Here is a 20,588-nt window from a genome sequence, read left to right as displayed (position 1 = left end):
GCGAATGGACAGTCTTCCTATAAACTCGACAGCTATTGTTAGCGGTGATGGTAGAACCCCTTCATATTTTGAACAATGTGGATGAGTTTAACGCTGTCACCCTTCGCTGAGCTTCGCCGCGCGGCCTGACTGTCGCCGGCATTCGGCTCCACAGTAGCTAGCGACCTGGCATCCGAACCGCACTGGCGTCGCCCATACACTGACCGTCGGCTCTGATACTCACTACGAACCTGTTCATTATACCCTCGCAAAACAGGGTTGACCATCGTATTGTGCAAGAGTGACCCCTACCTAACTGTTGTGTGACCGCTGGCCAACTGTCCGGTGCGATGTGAAACGCCCTCGGACTATCTGGGGTGTCCATTGTCCACCTCCCCTCCGCTTCTCTGATAACCAGTTCGACAGGTATTTTAGATTTAATGGTTATATGTAACAAATATCTATTACGTACTCGTATATCTTCTGTGAAGTTCTAACAGTGGCTAAGTCAATCATACGAAAAAAAAATCAAGATTGTAACATTAATTTTCTCTTGTCTCTTCTAATAAGTAGTCACTGGTGAATTTAAGATTGTTAGAACGTAACTTAAGTTAAATATGACGTCTGCAAATAATTCTTTGTAGATTTCAATAATTATAAATTATATTTATTTATTGTTTTCTTTTTATATTATTGTAATCCATACCTACTATATATTTAATCTTTATTAGATATAATTTGAATTTAAAAAAAGAAAAGTAGTAAACAAAGTTTATAATAAGTTAGATCGTTGTTAAAATGTTATAAAGTATAATAGACCTATTCTGTACCTCATGAGAATATTCAATACAGGCTGTATTATCAGAATAGGTATCAGGTAGGTATCAGAATAGGTATGTATTTGATTTATTGGGGCACCTACCAGTTTCAGCACTAAATACACGTATTAAAAATATTAATAAATGAGAAATGAATAATAAAAATATAAATACAGCTCTTTGTATGTGCTAACCTTGATATGTTTAAACTGTCGTAAACTTTACTGCTTAATCGTAATACCAAAAATAAGACATTGGAATAATTACATTGAGTATAATATAAGTACCAGCTAGGGAATTACATATTTTATCTGAGTGTTAAGTGATTTAAATATATAGTCTCGGTGTATCTTTGATAACAACGTAGACATAGGTAGGTATCGTTTCCGCGTGTTCAACACAACCGCCGCTCGTTAACAAATTTATTGCGAGTTTGACCGTGAGACCAGAAGCGTAGCTTTTTTTGCCTAATGTGTTATTTATTAAAATTTGATTATAAAAAATCGAAACGAATGCCTCGAGCTGGCATCTGTGTCACAATTTAAAATATCGTACATAAATACTATAGTTTGTCGGGTGTTTAATGAATATGTATCGAAATTTATTCAATATCAACCATTAACCAGAGATTTCGATTAGAGTTGTGATCAAAAATGTTAATGATGCGATAAACAAATGAGCCACGTTGTACTTTGGAATTTCCTGTTGCTTTTATATTGTATTTTGTTCGCAAGCGTTTGTAGTTTCCAAGTATTTCCCTTAACTATGCGTAATACGAAATAATGACGTAATTGTTTTAAATAGCATCTAGGTTATAACATTATATATTTTCGACGCTCATTACTCCATTATGCGAAATTTAGTGCGACTTCGACAATACCCATCCGTGTCTAAGGCTGTTTTCCACAAGAACAATAGCATAGCACAGGTGGGAACGGCTCCCGATAAGCTATAAAAAGAAATATATTAATGCTTCTTTGACAAAAAAAGGCTTACTATACAGTAGATTATATAGAAGATGGTTCTTGTCTAGTTCTGCGTAGGCCACCTAATGTTAATTATATTAAGTTGGCTTAGCAATTTTATTATTATATGATAAATTATAAGATGGACTGACAGTTTCTTTACAGTTCCTCTCGCCATGTCATAGCCCCTTTACGAAATGTTTTTTGTAATATGTTACGTTATTGTCACTGCCTATGGTAAATAAATAAATTTATGTTCTATTCTAACCTATATTTTGTTGTTGAATTCGGTCTATGGATGGTCGCGAGTGAAGTAGAGCTATGAGCACAGCAGATTATCTACATACGGTTCACGTAAGTTTGTCATCGAAACACGTGAAGCTATTTGCAATAGACAATAACAGCACAGGCACTAAAAGAATAGATTGCCCAAGTTCTATACATTAGAAGCGGCGGTGTAAAAATGTGAAATGAAATAACCGTTTAATTATTAGTTAAGAGTATAACTAGCTGTTATGTAAAATAACTGTTAATGAGTTAATTAACAACTTAACAAACATTTATTGAGGTGAATTATGTAAACGGATTTATATTTCCCTGATGCAACTGTTACCCATCCGGAGGGCAAGAAACCCAGCCGGAAGTTGTAGAAGTCAAAGATATCACAAGCCACTTTTAGATCTCTGATATAGTAAACTTATCTAGCAATATTTTACAATACACAGATGCGGTGGTACGTACCATTTTTGTAATAAAAACAATTTCTTAGTGTGCAATGGGTATTAAATACACAAACGTATAAACTGTTATTTAACTATTTGTTTTTAAAAATAAAACAAATTTTATAGATAGTATTTTCTTTGATTAACGCGAGTATTACAGATTTAAATAAAACAATTTTAAAGGATTAAAACTAACCACTACATCCGGTTCGACCAGTCTAAAGTTTTGGTAAAAATTAATATATTTCTCCCAAGACTGAAGTGTGACGTGAAGCCATTGAAATTTAAAAACACCAAAATTTCAATAGAAAAGATGATCTAAAATTTTCTAATACCTAGCTTTTTGGATCCTAGGATCCAAAAAGCTCTAAGTTCAGTAAATTTTGCCAAAAACCATCTATACCTGTCTATAGCAAATACCACCTCCGAGGCAATAAATAGCGCTAAACTTCATAATGACAACTATACAAATGATTTGAGTTTTCTTTAGTGTTAATTCCGCCAATATTTAGCCAAAATCGCCAGAATCTGGCACGAGACAACACGTCCTGAGGATGCCTCGTGTAGAGGCGAAACATGTGTCGAATTGTTTAAAGACACATATTGGCGGAATTAAAACTAAAGAAAACTCAAATCATTCGTATAATTATGGATTTCCGCAAAGTAACGCCTTCTTCAATAGAAATGACAACTATGACAAATACTATCTTTGACTCATTTCATCTGCAGTCCCCCTGAAAACGAGATCTGAAAACGTCGGCTTAACTAAAATAAAAAATTAACTTTTACGCAAAATCTAATGTAAAAAAACAGTTACAATATTACATGTGCTAATAATCCTTTAAAAGTGTGTTATTTAATTTTGATAGAAATAATAATTGAAAATGAACAATTTGGTTGAAATGAATTCGAACGTCTCTCTTACAAGCGCATACGCATGTGTAGTGGTCCACCAAAAGAGCCGCTAAAGTGTCAAACATTAGGGACAGGTAGATACCCTTGCCACAGAGCAAGGCATACATTAGAATAGTATTTTCGAATATCAAATATTAGTTGTGGCACTGGACGTTGTGCAAACAGTTAATGTTTATTTCTCTAAAAACGTTGACATCGGCTCGCGACCGTTCACATTTTCGTTTAGCTAATAATTGATTTTTTATTTACTCCATCGCTTTTAAAAAGGTAGATATTCCCACGCAGACAAGCGCGAATATCAAACGGCACATTGACAACTAACAAGAAAAGTTTTCTAAATTATTTATCTATTTAAAATTCTCTCTTAGTAAGAGGAAGAAATAGTACAACTATTAATTTTTTGCACTATTATCTTTACAAGAGGTAATAAATAATGCTTCTATGAAGAACGGGAGCAATTAATGTAGGTGTGTCTGAGTGCTGTGAAAGTGATCGTCATACATAAGAGTACGACATAGTATGTTCGGATTGTGAGAGCATTTATATAGTATAATTTAATATTGTATACATATGATCGAACGTAGAATAATTTCACAAACAGCGCCTTACATAACATGATTGATATGTTTTATATCTTGACATTCAAATACATTGAGACACAGAGTGACTGACTTATAACCAATTTGTTTTATGACTATCTACTGTCCCGTTGCTTTGGTTAAACATATAGTTTCATAATACTTTTATATATTTAATAAATGTTTATCTGAAATATAATTTTAATTACGTCCTGTTCTATATTTTTCTTCTGAATTAGTAATATTACTTACTTCGTATCCAGTCTTACTAAGAACACTCTTATTAAGAATTTATATACTATATACATTCATAATATATACTAATACACCTTTCTTTACGTGAAGAGGTCCCTTTGAAAAGTTCTGTGCAAAAAAGTATTTATATTTATTCAATGTAATTTTTATTTTTGTGTTAATGAATTTTTCATTAGCAACAATACTCATAAATTGTAGCATTACTTACATTAAGGGCGTCCAGTTTATTATATAAAAACATGTACAAAATCAGCTTGCAAAGCTTTTGGCTGATTAAGGCTTTCAAACTAAACTGTCTGTGGCCCCCACGTGGCTGTACTGGTTGCGCCCGCTTACAAGTAAGTTGACAAATGCCTAACTTGACGTTACGATATTGTAACGTTACATTTATTCAAACAGGGAAATTTGTGATTGTCATTCTTTTATAAACTTTGCTAATACTTAAAAACACATATAGAAACAAACAATTATAAAATGGTTGATTTAACACCTTTATTTTTCATTTGAAATAAAATTATGCAGAATTAAATAATTAATTACAAATAGCGATTCTCACTCTAGCAAGACACCTGGTCTTCCAAAGTCTAAGGCTATAGAGCGAACTTAGGCTTTGCTCAGACCCGGCCAGAGGCGGCTGCTGCCGCGGCACGCTACACTCGGCTCACCGTAGTGGTCAATAGACTAAATTTGTTTTTGGGACCTAATAGTGAACAAAGGCCGATTTGCTTAGGCTAACTTAACAATTAGTTGATTACACTAATGCATAACTAAATATAATGACTATACAATAAATACAAAGAACAGACCAATCAGAGACGGCCTCATAAACTAACGACCAGTAAAATTTACAAAATATCAGCCTTACAATATCACTATAGTGTACCCGTGATATTACAATATCACTAAAACCAGGCCGTTAAATTGTAAGAAATGAAGTCAAGTAATTTTTATTTTTGTGTTAATGAATTTTTCATTAGCAACAATACTCATAAATTGTAGCATTATTTACATGAAGGGCGTCCAGTTTATTATATAAAAACATGTACAAAATCAGCTTGCAAAGCTTTTGGCTGATTAAGGCTTTCAAACTAAACTGTCTGTGGCCCCCACGTGGCTATACTGGTTGCGCCCGCTTACAAGTAAGTTGACAAATGCCTAACTTGACGTTACGATATTGTAACGTTACATTTATTCAAACAGGGAAATTTGTGATTGTCATACTTTTATAAACTTTGCTAATACTTAAAAACACATATAGAAACAAACAATTATAAAATGGTTGATTTAACACCTTTATTTTTCATTTGAAATAAAATTATGCAGAATTAAATAATTATTTACAAATAGCGATTCTCACTCTAGCAAGACACCTGGTCTTCCAAAGTCTAAGGCTATAGAGCGAACTTAGGCTTTGCTCAGACCCGGCCAGAGGCGGCTGCTGCCGCGGCACGCTACACTCGGCTCACCGTAGTGGTCAATAGACTAAATTTGTTTTTGGGACCTAATAGTGAACAAAGGCCGATTTGCTTAGGCTAACTTAACAATTAGTTGATTACACTAATGCATAACTAAATATAATGACTATACAATAAATACAAAGAACAGACCAATCAGAGACGGCCTCATAAACTAACAACCAGTAAAATTTACAAAATATCAGCCTTACAATATCACTATAGTGTACCCGTGATATTACAATATCACTAAAACCAGGCCGTTAAATTGTAAGAAATGAAGTCGATTGACAATCTACCGTTTAATTATAATATCACTAGTGAAATTGTAATATCAAGGTTTACCTATATGTCTTAAACCGACTATTGTAAATCATACTTAAAAAATTGTTACTGTTTGTCAACTACGCAAATCTAGTAAAGTATGTAATATACACTATACCGACCGTTTTGAATTTTTTACACCACTTTGTTCTCATATAGGAGTAATTTTTCATTGATCTATTTACAGACTTGCAACATTCCTGACTATTTTATTATAAATATTATATTTCTTTCAAGTTTTATAGTTTTAATAAATAGTAGCCATTGGATTTAGGCGTTAATTTTTGACATTTAAACCAGATTTCTCTTTTGCTTTAAAGCTGTTTCGTGTTTCGATAAGAAGTTGATTAGTTACGACCATTTGTCACAATAAAAATAATATCAGTATCATAATAAGTTCATATAAATTTTTCACTGTAAATAAAACAAACGGTCTTTAGAGAATTGTCATTCGATCATTAAGTATAGGTATGTGAAAGCAGGGCGAAGATATGAAATGAATCATTGCAGTGACGGCCCGTATCAGTAAAGTTATGAACGATGAACTACTACTGTTAAATATCAAAGTAAAGAGTGGAAGCCTGATTCATAGCCCCGAACGTATTGTGGCTACAGGCTACGCGCCGTAGATCGTAATCGGACGAATATTTATTGGTGTGCGAGCTTTCTAAGGCCAACTGGCTGAGCGGCGAGCGATCACGAATGTCGAGAGACACGCAATGATACTGGCCGGTCTCGGCTTTTCCATCTGTGTCTTCTAAATGTTTGAGCTTCTTTAATATCTTTATGGGCTTGAAAAGAAACTTAGTTTAGTAATTATTATGACGGGTACTCACGATATATATTTTTAAACTAGCTGACCCGGCAAACGTTGTTTTGCCATATAAAATATAATTCACGCGATAGTTTTATAAGTAATAAAATATTGCCTATATTATAGCCTGTACATCATTTTGTTCTATTGTCAATAGTTTTTACAGCGCACGCAAAAATAGGTTTTCGATTTTACACCTTGTGTTACAAAATAGCAATTTTATTCCGGATCCCTAATTTTGAAAAAAAAAAAACATAGCCTATAGCCTTCCTCGATAAATGGACTACGCAACACTGAAAGAATCATTCAAATCGGACCAGTAGTACCAGAGATTAGCGCGTTCAAACAAACAAACAAACAAACACTGCAGCTTTATATATTAATATAGATAAAACACTTTTAAAGGATTAAAACGCAGCAAATACCACGTCCAAGACACTAAATGGCGCTTAAATTCATAATAACGACTATGACAAATACTATCTTTGACTAATTTCATCTGCATTCCCCCTGAAAACGAAATCTGGATCTAATGTAAAAACACAATTACAATTATTACATGAAATCTAAAAACATCTCATAAAATTTTGAGTGCATATTGGGTAGGTCTGAGAATCGGACAACATCTATTTTTCATCCCCCTAAATGTTAAAGGGTGGTCCAAACGATTTTTTTTTTAATTTTTTTGCATTTTTTTTTAAATTTGTTAGATTATGAGTCAGCATTAAAAAATACATACAAATTAAAATTTTCACCCATCTACGATCAATCGCTATTTTATTATCGGCAATACAACGTTTGCTGTGTCAGCTAGTACTTATATATATTTTTAAGGCAGCTTGCCATCAGGGGCGTGTATATCATATAGGCAATTAGGCAGTGCCTACCTCGTTATGTACCGAAATAAATATAGCACTAGTGTTAAAGTTAATTTAGTTTAATTTGGTTCCGTGATATTATAACCAAACTTCTATTCAACACCCACTCATAAATTTTTTCCAGTAAGTAATCTTTTCATATTCCAAAACTCAACTACGACTAGTTAGATCCACAGTGCCTAACCTTGCTAGAAGACCAACGCACGTCCCTGCTTGCCATACCTCGACAGATTCATGAAGATATATTATACTAAACCACAATACAAACAAGATATATAAGTAAGTAGTAATATAAATAACTTAAATCGCCACAAATAAATACGACAACGCCATTGCAACGCCCAGTAAATTAATTAAACTCAGCAAATTTATGTTGAACATAGCTTAATGAACCCTGCAATTACAGCGTTCAATTTGACGTCTTGCAAAATAGCGCGTTGGCGAAAACATGCATTGCTGCGATACCAAATCAAGCATTACAGTTTTGATTACTAGTGGGAGGCTCCTTTGCACAGGATGCCGGCTAGATTATGGGTACCACAACGGCGCCTACTTTTTTTATGGAATAGGAGGACAAACGAGCGTACGTGTCATCTGGTGCCAAGTGATCACCGCCGCCCACAATCTCTTGCAACACCAGAGGAATCACAGGAGCGTTGCCGGCCTTTAAGGAAGGAGTACGCGCTTTTTTTTCTGCCATGAAGCAGTGTGAAAGGGCGCCGTAGCTAGTGAAATTACTGGGCAAATGAGACTTATCATCCTATGACTCAAGGTGACGAGCGCAGTTGTAGTGCCCCTGCATTGTAATGGGCAGGGCGTATTACCATCAGCTGAACGTCCTGCTTACCTCGTCCCTTATTCTCATAAAAAAAGATTAATTCACAGTAAGATTCGTTTATCTTAATAGCAGATGAGAGGTTGCGCAACGCCACGGAATGTTATATTTATAGCGGACTCTTAACTTTTCTAAATTGCCTTCAATAACAAAACACGGCACTCGACGGCTTAACGAAGGCTTCGAACATATCATTATATGTAAATTGTGTGTTAATTTAAATAATATTATATTCTGCGTCAGTTATTCAGTACTTATTTTTTTACTGTTGAGCTTGAGCTAGGCTAGACCATAGACAATGGGTAATCTTCTCTCACGATCTTTAAGATAATTGGAGGTAATTCCAGAAAAACGTTCAAAACCACAATCATGTCGAAATTGAGTTAAGAACACAAGACTGGTCACGTGATTCATATTAACGGACTGACAAAAAATGGCAGTCCTACTGTCACTCTTTAAATGATATCATGACTTAGTAGCCATACCCACATGTATAGAATACAGTAAAATTTATTAAACTTTACACACGAATTCCTTAAAATGTGATGTGTTTTTCAGGAACTACTTCCAATCATGACCAAGAAAGTATGACTTTGGGCTAGCAGACCTGCTGAATAGAGGTTTCTAATCGGCCTTGTGTGTTGGGGAATACATTTTTATAATTTGCACATACAAATAATAGTATTTTATTAATATTAAAGGTATAACCACCTTTGAGATGTATCAAATTAAATCTCTATAAAGTTATTTTATACTTTTGAGTTTTTGAATTCGGTTTTTTTTGTATCCCTTAGAGGTTTTAGAGGCGATCGTACGACACTCGTGGGACGAGATGGGGTGCCACACCACACTCACTTAATTGTCTGTGGTCAAATACCTAGTTCATGTTAGTTATAGCACCTTAAACACCATTAGTAATTAATTATCAAACAAAAGTCTATGTAGAACATAATAGAATAGTCTGGAAAATAACAGAATCCTTCCGGTGACGGGGAGTTTGCAGCGCATTCTCGAATACTTTTTTACATTGTTTCTTATTTTTAGTTTATTCCGTAAATTTCAAATAACAGTTTAAAAATACACTAGTTAATGACTTTTCTATAAAATGTATTTGGCGCTACCACGGTGTATAATCATCATAGTTATGTACCATGTAATGTAACCCTATATTATCATTAGTTTTGCTCAAAGCTCAAGATTCATATGCCAAAACAACTACATTGCTGATATTAATTAACCTTTAAATATTAATAGTTTTATAATTAACTAATAGTATACAAAATATGAATACAAAAAATATTTGTTGCTCACATTATTTTAAAGATAGAAAACTATGCAATATACTTATTAACAGCAATTACCGTTTCGAACATTGTCAGTGAATCTATCAACCAGCGCGCTCAACACATCTTGACACTTGAATTTTTGAAGCTAGCTAATTTGATACATCATGACAAACGCTCCGTACTGTAATATAAGAACGCCGTTAAACTTTTTATGCCCTCATAAAGTGTTACTAAATAACTTGTGTGCAGTGTATTTATTCGTTAAGATACAATCAAAGATCGTAGTATAAATGATTTACGAACATTGAATAAAGGTAACGACGAATAAAACTTGTAGTTACGGTTAGTTACTTATTTATATCGGTTTATATTGAATTTCGGATATATCGCTTTCCGCTATACAATAGAACATTATATATAACGTATAGTTTGGAATATATATTAGAACAATATTTTTTATAAATATAAATGTTTAAAATGAGGGCTTACAGAGCCATTCTGCTGTTGTCATGTTTAAATTAAGATTTATGTAGCAATTTACGCTATGTCTCTCCATGTACGGATACTAGCTGTGATAAGAAAGCCAATATTTAAAACATTACTTAAAAAGTAAACTCGATCGCATAAACTAAGGACAAAATAATCACAAAAGAATACGGTCCTCTTATAATACGAATTTATCGTGAAAGCTGTTAATTACAGAATACATAAAGCACAAATGTTTTATTGAATAATTTAAAAGTCCAAAGAGCAATTAATGAATAAAACGCAACTTTAGTACATTTCAGGTACTTGCTGAACTAGTTTTTGTTAAATGCAGGAAATGTAAAATTACTAAGAATAAGGTAATTTGCAACATTTTTTTTTAAAAACTTATTCACAAATATTAATAGCCTTAATAATGGATCCAGTGGTAAACATATTAGTTAGTGCCCCTTCCGTCCGAACGACTGTCCGTCAGCGGTTACTATCTAATAATTTTGACAGGACTGGTAGGAAGCCTATGGTATAAGGAGCATGCAAGGTTAACTTTTATGTTGAAAAAATAATAAGACATCGATACGTTATACTTAGATTTATTCAAGCTTCAAAACGATTTAAATCGCAGTATAGTGCCAAATGATGGCTGCAGGCTATGAACACAATGAGGGAGCGAATCTTGAAGGGTGTCCGCACCGCGATACCTGCCGGGGCGCCGAGAGCGTGTGAAGTCCGGCGCACAGGGGCTCCTTACAATGCGATATTCAAATGCGCTCCTGGACGTGGCTCGCATGAATGTGCCCGACCCCATGGACATATTATTTCTAATATTCGAAGATAATGGCTCATCGGGGCGATTCTTAATTTTTTTACGCTTTAAGACTCAACCCTTCATTAGGGTTTGCAACGCTTTAGGGTTTTTGTACAACTGTCGTTTGTTGTCATTAAATTATAAATAGACGTATTATAAACTTACCAAGGCCGGATTGAATTTCTATCTAAATTATGAAGCGTTTTCTTGATGTTTTAATGTATTTTTTTACAAAACTATGCAATATACTTATTATACCAGCAATTACCGTCTCGAATATTGTCAGTGAATCTTTCAACCAGCGCGCTCAACAAGTCTTGACACTTGAATTACAAAAAATTTTTGAAGCGTTTTCTTGATATTTTACTGTAGTTTTTTAATTGATTAAAACACGTGTAATCATACCCGAATATTGATTATAATTAGTTCGTAAAAAAACTTTATTTATATCTTCAGACATCTTCAGTTGCCAATCAACACAGACGAACCAAAGTCGTAATTAATGATGACTTTATCACAAACTTCCGTCTCAAAATTAACATAAAAACTTTTAAACACGCTGTATAATTTAAAGTTTAAATCAATTGATTTGATATTATTGAAGTAGTTTATTTGCCTATCCGGTATGTATCGGCTATTCGTTACAATTATATTGTAATCTCTTTCAAATTAAAATCAAATTATTTGACATCTGTGGGGGGGGGGGGGTGTTTTCTTTCGTGCGTTGCCTTTCTGTCATCAAGCAGTAATGTGTGCACACTATTGCGTTTCGATTTGGAAATCCTTTTATTAGCTCAATTAGTGGGTCTATCATTTTCTGTCTCAAAGTGACGAGCGGAATTATGACTATCAGAATATTGAATTCAGTCAAGAATCCTAAGAGGCACGTTACAATGAGATGCAGGGCGTATTATTATCAGGTGAACATTGTCCCTTCACTTTTTCTCAATAATGTAATTCCATTGCTGTCTGTATGTAGAAGATATTTATGAGAATCTATTAGATACAGAGTTATACATTTTTTTGTCCGTTTGTCTGGGCTCTCGTTTCTACTAATCTGTAAATTTGTGATTTTATAAAAAGGTCCGACAATCTACAGACGCTGTAGTTGCTGATTAATTTGAGGAGGCTTGAAGTGTTTAAATAAACATCTGATATATTACAATATATTTCAAATTGCTTATAATAACTGTAATCAGCATTTAATCACCCCCCCACTTATTCAGCTGACCCCACAGTGTGGTGAATAACAAAGTACCTACACACAAGTGTATTTCTCTTACACTCCCATTTGTCACCTTACCCCATTATTTGGCAATAAGTATTTTTCTATTACGAACTACAAGCGGAGTTCACCTGCTGTGTTAGAACCTATAATTTTGCGGTACTTATGCTATAATTAACTTATATTATAATAATTTTTTCCTGCATCCCAGGAATGCTTTATAATAAATTTCAAGGAGGTACTCACCTATTCTGAATAAACAGATACATCACTATAGTAAAAAAAGGATTGAGTGGTTTTATGAAACCACGGTAAAAGTGAAACCTTTTTTCACATTATAGACATTTAACTAAAAATTTTTGGAATAATATTCCATGAAGTCTATAAAAATCGCTTTATCAATCTTAATTTTATACTTGGAAAATTGGAACGATAATGGGAAATAATAAAAGTAGACTAAGTCTCCAACTAAATGAGTAATAGTCACTACACGGTCAGCTGCTGCGAACTATAGGCGCCGCCCGACCGTCACGCGACATGCAACACACAGATGATAAAGTTTGAGAGGATGTAATAAAAGTTTCACTTTAAAATGTTAAATAAAATATAAAAATTACAATATTGGATAAGTATATAAAGAGAATAGTTAACACTGAGAACACAAAATAATATAATTATTATTTATATTATAGAACCGAATAGCCGTTGCCAAATTCACTTCCTCTTTTAGTATCTCACAAGCTTTTGAACTAACATAAGACTTAAAAGATTTATTATTTGATCCACTAGCAGCATCAGATCTTAATCTAATATATAAAAATAAACTATAAGCCTTCCAATAGATGACAATAATTCAAAATATCTTGAAAGACATCAAATAATAATTGATTTATATTTTAATTACTTAACTACGAGCGCAAAAAATGTTTCACACGGCTCGCTCTTGACCAATTTATCTTCGGAGACAATTAAAAAAATCGCGATCCTTTTCTCTTATTGTATCTAACCCTTTCCTTAGCGTCCTGTGTCCACAAGCGTCATACCGGCCTATGATAATGTCTCCAGCTTCAATGGGTCTCCCCTCATTGTTTCGCAGCCTCCGTGAGTCCCGCCGTGAATTTATGCCCGCCTGTCATAACAGAATGAATTTACGCTTTGTGAATCAATACAGCGATTTGATCTATAGGCGGCCATTGTTTCTGGGTGTCGATCTTATGCAACATTCTAATACAATACTGTAACAAAACCCTTATTCATAACGTTGTTAATATTGCCGTTCTTGGGACGATTGTATGATATGACATTAGACGAAAATTGTTTTGTTTTTTAAACTACGAATAATGCACCTAGGGAGAAAAGAAGGTCATTCTCACCCGCAGAATATTGATGTCCTACTTATCTTACGTCGTGCGTATACGATTTTTTTCCCATCTGGATGAAAAGCTCGCTTTTAGTCCCTGGTACGAGGGACAAAAGTCGTCTTGCCGGGAGAGAATCGAACAATTTTCTCCCTTGTACCAGGGGCTAAATGGACAGATTTTCATAGAGGTGGGATAAAAAAAATTTACTCGTATGAAGTACATAATATACTTTTTTTAAAACTAGATAATATGTAGTAAACACTGAAGCAGCATTTTTAAATTTACAATATTTTTCAGGATTGAAAACAAATCTTATGTAGAGTTATCTCCATATCTCTGTATAGGAAATTATATTTATAGACACTTAAACAGCATTATTAAAAAAATCTAATAATTTTAAAACAAACAAAAACTACAAATTTCACCATATATTACCATTCGATTGCTTAGTGCCACGCGCTCATCTGTCTTTCAAATTCAATTTTTTTTTTCAAAATAGTATTTAAAACTATTTATTGAACGTCAAAATATTTTAATGTAAAGAAATAGCACACCTTAAAATATGATAAACACGAGAATTACTACAATACATCATCAATATTGAAGCTTAAATTATATTCTGTAAAATTAATTGTTTTTTTTAATGTTCTTTTCCAGTAATCGTTAAATTTAACTGTTTTTATCACATTAAATCTTGAGACATTTCTAAGGAACAATTGTTTTAGCATAATATATTACAAGCCACTTATATGTACCCAGATATTAGATAATTATTTTGTTTTTTTCTCCAAATAAATAAAATAAGAAATATAATCTTGCACTTCTAAAACTACAACATCTTGCCTTAAGAATCTTCATAATTGTGTTTCGCAGCAATTATGTGTCATATATAAATTTACTAAGATAGATGAAATATTATGTGTGGGCATTTATCCCGCGTCGTTCGAGGTATACCTGCATTTACACTCGATACTGTAATTTCATAATTCAAGCGTTTAAATGCATAGCTTTCCGTGAGCGCTCGGAAAAAACCGAAGCGCGGTGCAGCGGCTATTACGGCCCTTAAAATAACATCGTCCGTTTAAGTTAATGACAGAGACTCGAGCAAAATGCACTTATAATTGCTTATACAAAGAATTTTGGTGAAAATTTATCATGTGTACTGCGGCAGTAGCTCTCCCACGAGGAGCACGTCATTCACATTAACAGACGCTTAAGAATATGATTTATTTTAAGTTTGAAGTTTTACTTACAAAGCGCATTACGGTAAAAAATATCCATGTGAATTTTTAAAAGTAGCTAGAAATATCCGAATCAATAATAAATTTATTGTAAGTATCTATTTAAGAAATTTATTTTTGTAAGAAAACCAAAGTTGCCGAAATAGCCCAAATTATTGTTAAACTGAAGTGGCAAAGAGCAGGACAGTTCGACGGACAGATGGCCGGTGGGGCAGTAAAGTCCTCGAATCGTTCTGGAAGACGCAGTGTTTGTAGGCCCCCCACAAGATGGACCGACGATCTGGTCAAGATCGCGGGAATGGAGGCCTTTGTCCAGAGTGGACGTCTTCCAGGTGATGATGATGATGATCTATTTAACGTTGATGAAAAAATAATTATAAGAAATAGTAGAATAGTGTTGTTCTTAAACTACGTAATAAAAGACTTTATACTCTATCGGCGCGTTAGGGTAAAATTATCACCGAGATTCAAATTCAAATATTTTTATTCAAAATAGGATTCAAAATCACTTATTGAACGTCAAAAACTACCACCCATTCCAAAGAGACTGCCTCTGAGAAGAATGGACGCAAGAAACTCAGCGGGCTTTTTTTTAAATATAAAAATATGGATTACAATGTGATATCGTACAATAAACATTTATAATTAAAGAGCCTGAGGGTGTTCGCTTTATTCCCAGTCCAAAGTGTCATTAAGAAAATCGTTTATGCTATAGTAACCTTCGTAAGTAGTAAGATTCGACACCCTTCCGTTACTTGGTCGACTAGATCATTTGTATCAATCTTTAGCTACCATAAGCCTCTTCTAACTCATATTATGTACTGAACCAATATACGAGAGTTAAATAAATGTAATTTAACTAAACTATTAAAAATTATACGTATATCAATTTTAAAGTGGTTTCTCTCACTTCTAGGAATAGTTTTTATACACCACTCGAGAGCTTAACAAATATACCTTCAAGATTTATTGATAATGCGTCATCCATACGGTTGGCTTAATAGTTAGAGCGCAGGGGCGTATCCCCAACTACTTAAATTTGGTATTCAATTCTAATTTGCTTAAAATGTTCACCTTTTTTTATGTATTGACACATGATCGGATTTATCATAATAAAATATGAAATGTTGGTATCCATTTTAATGTAATGGTTGTTGAAAAACTCACAACACAGTGATAAAAGCAATAGTATTAAAGTAAACTGCTTAATACATCTAGCATATAACTTTTTTGTTAGTCCTTACAGATGAAATCTACTCGAAAAATCAACGCTTTTTATTTTAAACAAAGATCGTAATCCCAACATTAAAATTAACATAATTAAAGCAACAGTTAAAATTGTAGTTAAATAGATATTATTATAACAAGGCGTTTTGATTGCGTTTAAGACACAAGGTTATGTTGAGTTTTTGCTTATTTAAAATGATATGTTTCGCGCGGATAAAACTATATCTTAATAATACAGGCGGTCACGTTGTTATTTTGAAAGATTTTTAGTATCTTTTATGAAACAAATTGGTTTAGTAATTAGTAGGTATTGGTCGTCATGCGGAGGACATTGTGCCGAGTTATATTAAAGGTATAAATATCTATAAATTGGTACTTTGCGGTTACTAGACCATAATCGGTGTGCATAATTTGCATAATTGTTTTGCGGTAAGTGTTTGGATCAACATGAAACACCTTTTCAAAAGCTGGTAATTTATTCACACATCTTTTTGCCGATCTTGAATCTCAGACATCTTGAATTATGTAATTTAATTTAAGAATACTTTGCTTAGGTCTAAGACTTCCAATATTGTTGTCAATCAAATGAAATATATCTTTATTGCACACCACAAAATAATTAAACATAACAAAAATCAAGACTACAAAAAGCAATAGGCGGCCTTATCGGTTAAGAGCGATTTCTACCAGGCAACCTGTAATGAAGTAGTTTTAGTTGAAAAGATAACAGAAGGTGGTGTGATTGAAGAGTTTGAGCCTTTCTGATTTCAGAGGGAAGAGAATTCCATAGGTTAACAGCTTGCACAGCAAATGAATTGTTGAAAAAGGAAGTCTTATGATCAGGTGTACAAAGCAAGAGATTATGGACAATCAATGTGTGCGTTCAAAATATACTATAATTATTATACTAAGTAGCTAATTCGAAGCATGATGCCGCATGGCTGACTGTTTACGACTTGTTAATCAAAATTGGTCACAATAACAATAAATTCCCTATACAATAAAAAGATTCGCTTTTCTTTTCTATATCACTGTATCTCATTTAGAGACATTCTTCTCTCTTGCATATGTTTATGGTTCAACTTCTTCATCAACTTCGATAACAGGATGTTCATGGAAATGGAATAAAATCAACCAATCAAAATTACTTTTTTCATTCATCAGGTCAAAGAAATAACTCTGGTTAAGAAGAAGAAGTGACAAGAAATTTATTACAAATCGTTACAATATTTTACTTATGTAATGTGATGCAACAAAAATACTCAAACGTCAAATAATCAACGCCATAAACGAGTTAGTCAAAAAAATAAATGTAAATTCATAAATAAATATACAAGACTTATTGAGTACAGTAGATGCATCAACCCACATATGTATATACGGTATATACCGTAAGTAAATAAAGGTATTATGAGAGCATTATACTAATTATTATTATTATATATATAAATATAACTGTATTAAAGAACTTTATAACACGAAGCAAAGTTTCTGATGACAGGATCATCCAGCCATCAAAAGTAGCACGTTTTCTTGAGCATGGTGCATGAACCAGCTATTGCCTCGACGGAGGGAACGACCCGCCCCACGACGTTACTACAAGTAATGATAGTTACCAGAACTCAACTAACAAAAATGTGAATCTACATATTATTACGCAGCCATATTTATTTTAGTTCCCATTGACGTTAACAATTTTATATTTTAATTAGCAATTTATTTTATTGAATAATATTTACGTTTTGATCCGAGGTTCTTATTTGATTCACACGATAACGACTTAGCTTAACGGAAACAGTAAAACATCCTTGAATATGATAAATCCTTATGTATAATGGGTGAGAATATACATCGACACCGGAATGATAAAGTATTAACCATTTCACTGGCAACTTGACCTCGCTGCCACCTTGGCTACATACCGTCAATAACTTTCATTTTAGCAACAATGTATGGTTACATATATATTACATTTGCCACTTAACAAATCTTATAACTATATTTACAATACTATGACTTAATAAAATTAAAACTATCATTACGTGGAAGTGTACCAAGAATACTGGCAGCATTTCCGCGTTGGATAGCTAGGTTGATCCGTTGACAGAAATAGCTGTCACGCCTTATTCAGGCGCGAAGATAGTACTTTGTACATTCTCCGCGTCTCTGGGTTCCACGGGCCAAGTTTCTCGACATCAAACGCTACAAAGATGTAGGACTCGCTGAGACCGACATATTTGCGACGTTTGCTGTCTTCGGCAGTCGAAGCAGCAGCCCCAGCACCAACTGACGTAACTTGGACATGAGAAGGAGCCAGAGTGTCGACGCAAGTCACATCCCACACCAGCGCACTTCCCCGTGCCGAAGCCACCTGCGTCATTCCATCAGGACGCTTGCAATCGCGGCGGGTAATTCCATCGCCACATTTATTTTAATATTCGATGAAGTAAAAAGTCGATTATTCTGTCCGTGAATGTTAGCATTTATTTTGAATAATCTCCTATGTGTAAGAGATCGACATTGATTGAAGCAATTGACAAACTAGTTACTACTAACGCCTGTGATATCAATTACGGCGATCTATTTTCGACACTGCTTTATTTTAAGCTACACTTAAATATAATCCGGGCATCATGTTTTAATGTAAATAGTCCCTGAGCGTTAAAATGGCGCTTGGTATAAAATTCTTCTAACCGGTAACGATGAAGTACTAATACAACTTTTTATTCGATTTCGTTCTACATTTAACGGCGGTTTTACGGTTTTTAAGTTAACTTCAAAAGATTTTTTTTGAATAAACCGGTTTGAACCGTTTTTACAACGCCGAGTCATTTTTGAGAGCACAGTTTGGATGGCCGGGCTACCAAGCCTTGAGTTCCAACCTTTGGCTTGGAATATGGACAGACCGCCATATTAGTTACGTCATATCACTCTAGAAACTGACTGAGGCTGAAACTTCAAACATTACAAATTAAATAGAGCTGTTTGATGAAGTCACGGAGACTCGAGCGGCGGTCATATAACAGGCTTATCAACTGGCCCATACATAGACTTACCACATTCTAGCGTATAGACAAACATAGCGTGCGAGACACGGAGATTCAGCAAAACAGAAACATAAAGGGAATTTATTGTTACTGTGACCGATTTTGATTTACAAGTCGTAAACAATCAGCCACCTTTTGCATTATTTCCTTAGTATTATGAATATTAAACCACTACCAGTGGGAGGCTCCTCTGCACAGGATGCCGGCTAGATTATGGGTACCACAACGGCGCCTATTTCTGACGTGATGTGTAAGCATTACTGTGTCTGTGCCGTCTGAAGGGCGCCATAGCTAGTGAAATTACTGGGCAAATGAGACTTAACATCTTACGAGCGCAATTGTAGTGCCGCTCAGAATTGAGCGGCACTGCATTGTAATGGGCAGGGCGTATCAATTACCATCAGCTGAACGTTCTGCTCGTCTGGTCCCGTATTTTCATAAAAAAAAACCACTAGCTAACGCACATATTGATAAATCAAAATTGGTAATGTATCATAGGGCTGTCTAGGTCTATTAACTGGCCTATAAAAATGTTATTATATAGCAATTTTGTATAATTCATAATACATTATGTTAATATCCAAGGAAATAACAGAATCTGTTTTTTACCAATAGAGATATTTTTGTAAACTATAAAGCAGTCGCTTATTGGAATACAAAAAACGTAACGATTAATAATGTTAAAATTAATAAAAGTTAAACAAAAATATTAATTAAGAATATTCAAGAATCATTAGGGGTAATAACAAACTATTGAAGAAGAGTTATTATCATTTTCTTGGTCAAATGTACATCACTTATTAATTATATTAAATAAATTAGATTTTACTTTTAATTTTGACTTTGACTTTGACTTTGATTTTGATTTTAATTTTGATTTTGACTTTGACTTCGACATTAAATGGACGGAAGAAAGCCCGATGTGGAGAAATTATTTCTTGCATTAGAACTAATCGTTAATTTGAAACATCAACAAATAATTATTTATTGCTTAAATTAATTAATGTTAATACACGTTAATCTTCGGTTAACAGAGGATTGCAACCATCAGATGATTATGAAGAATTATGTATACAAGCAAATCATCTACGGACCGTTATTGCTAGAAAGATACGGATAGTGTTATAGAGCTCATATGAATATTTATATTGGAAATAGCGTTATTTGACGAATAAATTTCTTACTCTTTTATATAGGCTGGCTGTCGACTGGTTATTAATTTATTGAGGGATTTTCGAAATATCCTTTCCAATAAGTAAATAATTTTTTTATAAGTAAATTTTAAATTTTTATAAGTATATTTCTTTTAAAGCTGTCTATAAGTAAATTTACACCAACATTTTTAATTATGTCATTAACTGGATAGTGGCAAA

General features: G+C 33.7%; 1 protein-coding gene across 1 annotated transcript in view; it reads left to right on the top strand.

Moving 5' to 3' along the window:
- Positions 1–246: 246 nt before the first annotated feature.
- Positions 247–20,588, top strand: part of LOC126966385 (protein grainyhead) — a 95,285-nt gene continuing 74,943 nt past the window's right edge. Inside the window, exon 1 of the mRNA XM_050810378.1 lies at positions 247–405. The gene's annotated coding sequence lies outside the window, so the exon portion shown is untranslated. The remainder of the gene's footprint in view (positions 406–20,588) is intronic.

The sequence above is a fragment of the Leptidea sinapis genome, chromosome 10, assembly GCF_905404315.1.
Source record: "Leptidea sinapis chromosome 10, ilLepSina1.1, whole genome shotgun sequence".
NCBI lineage: Eukaryota > Metazoa > Arthropoda > Insecta > Lepidoptera > Pieridae > Leptidea > Leptidea sinapis.
This window is presented reverse-complemented; position numbering and strand designations above follow the sequence as displayed.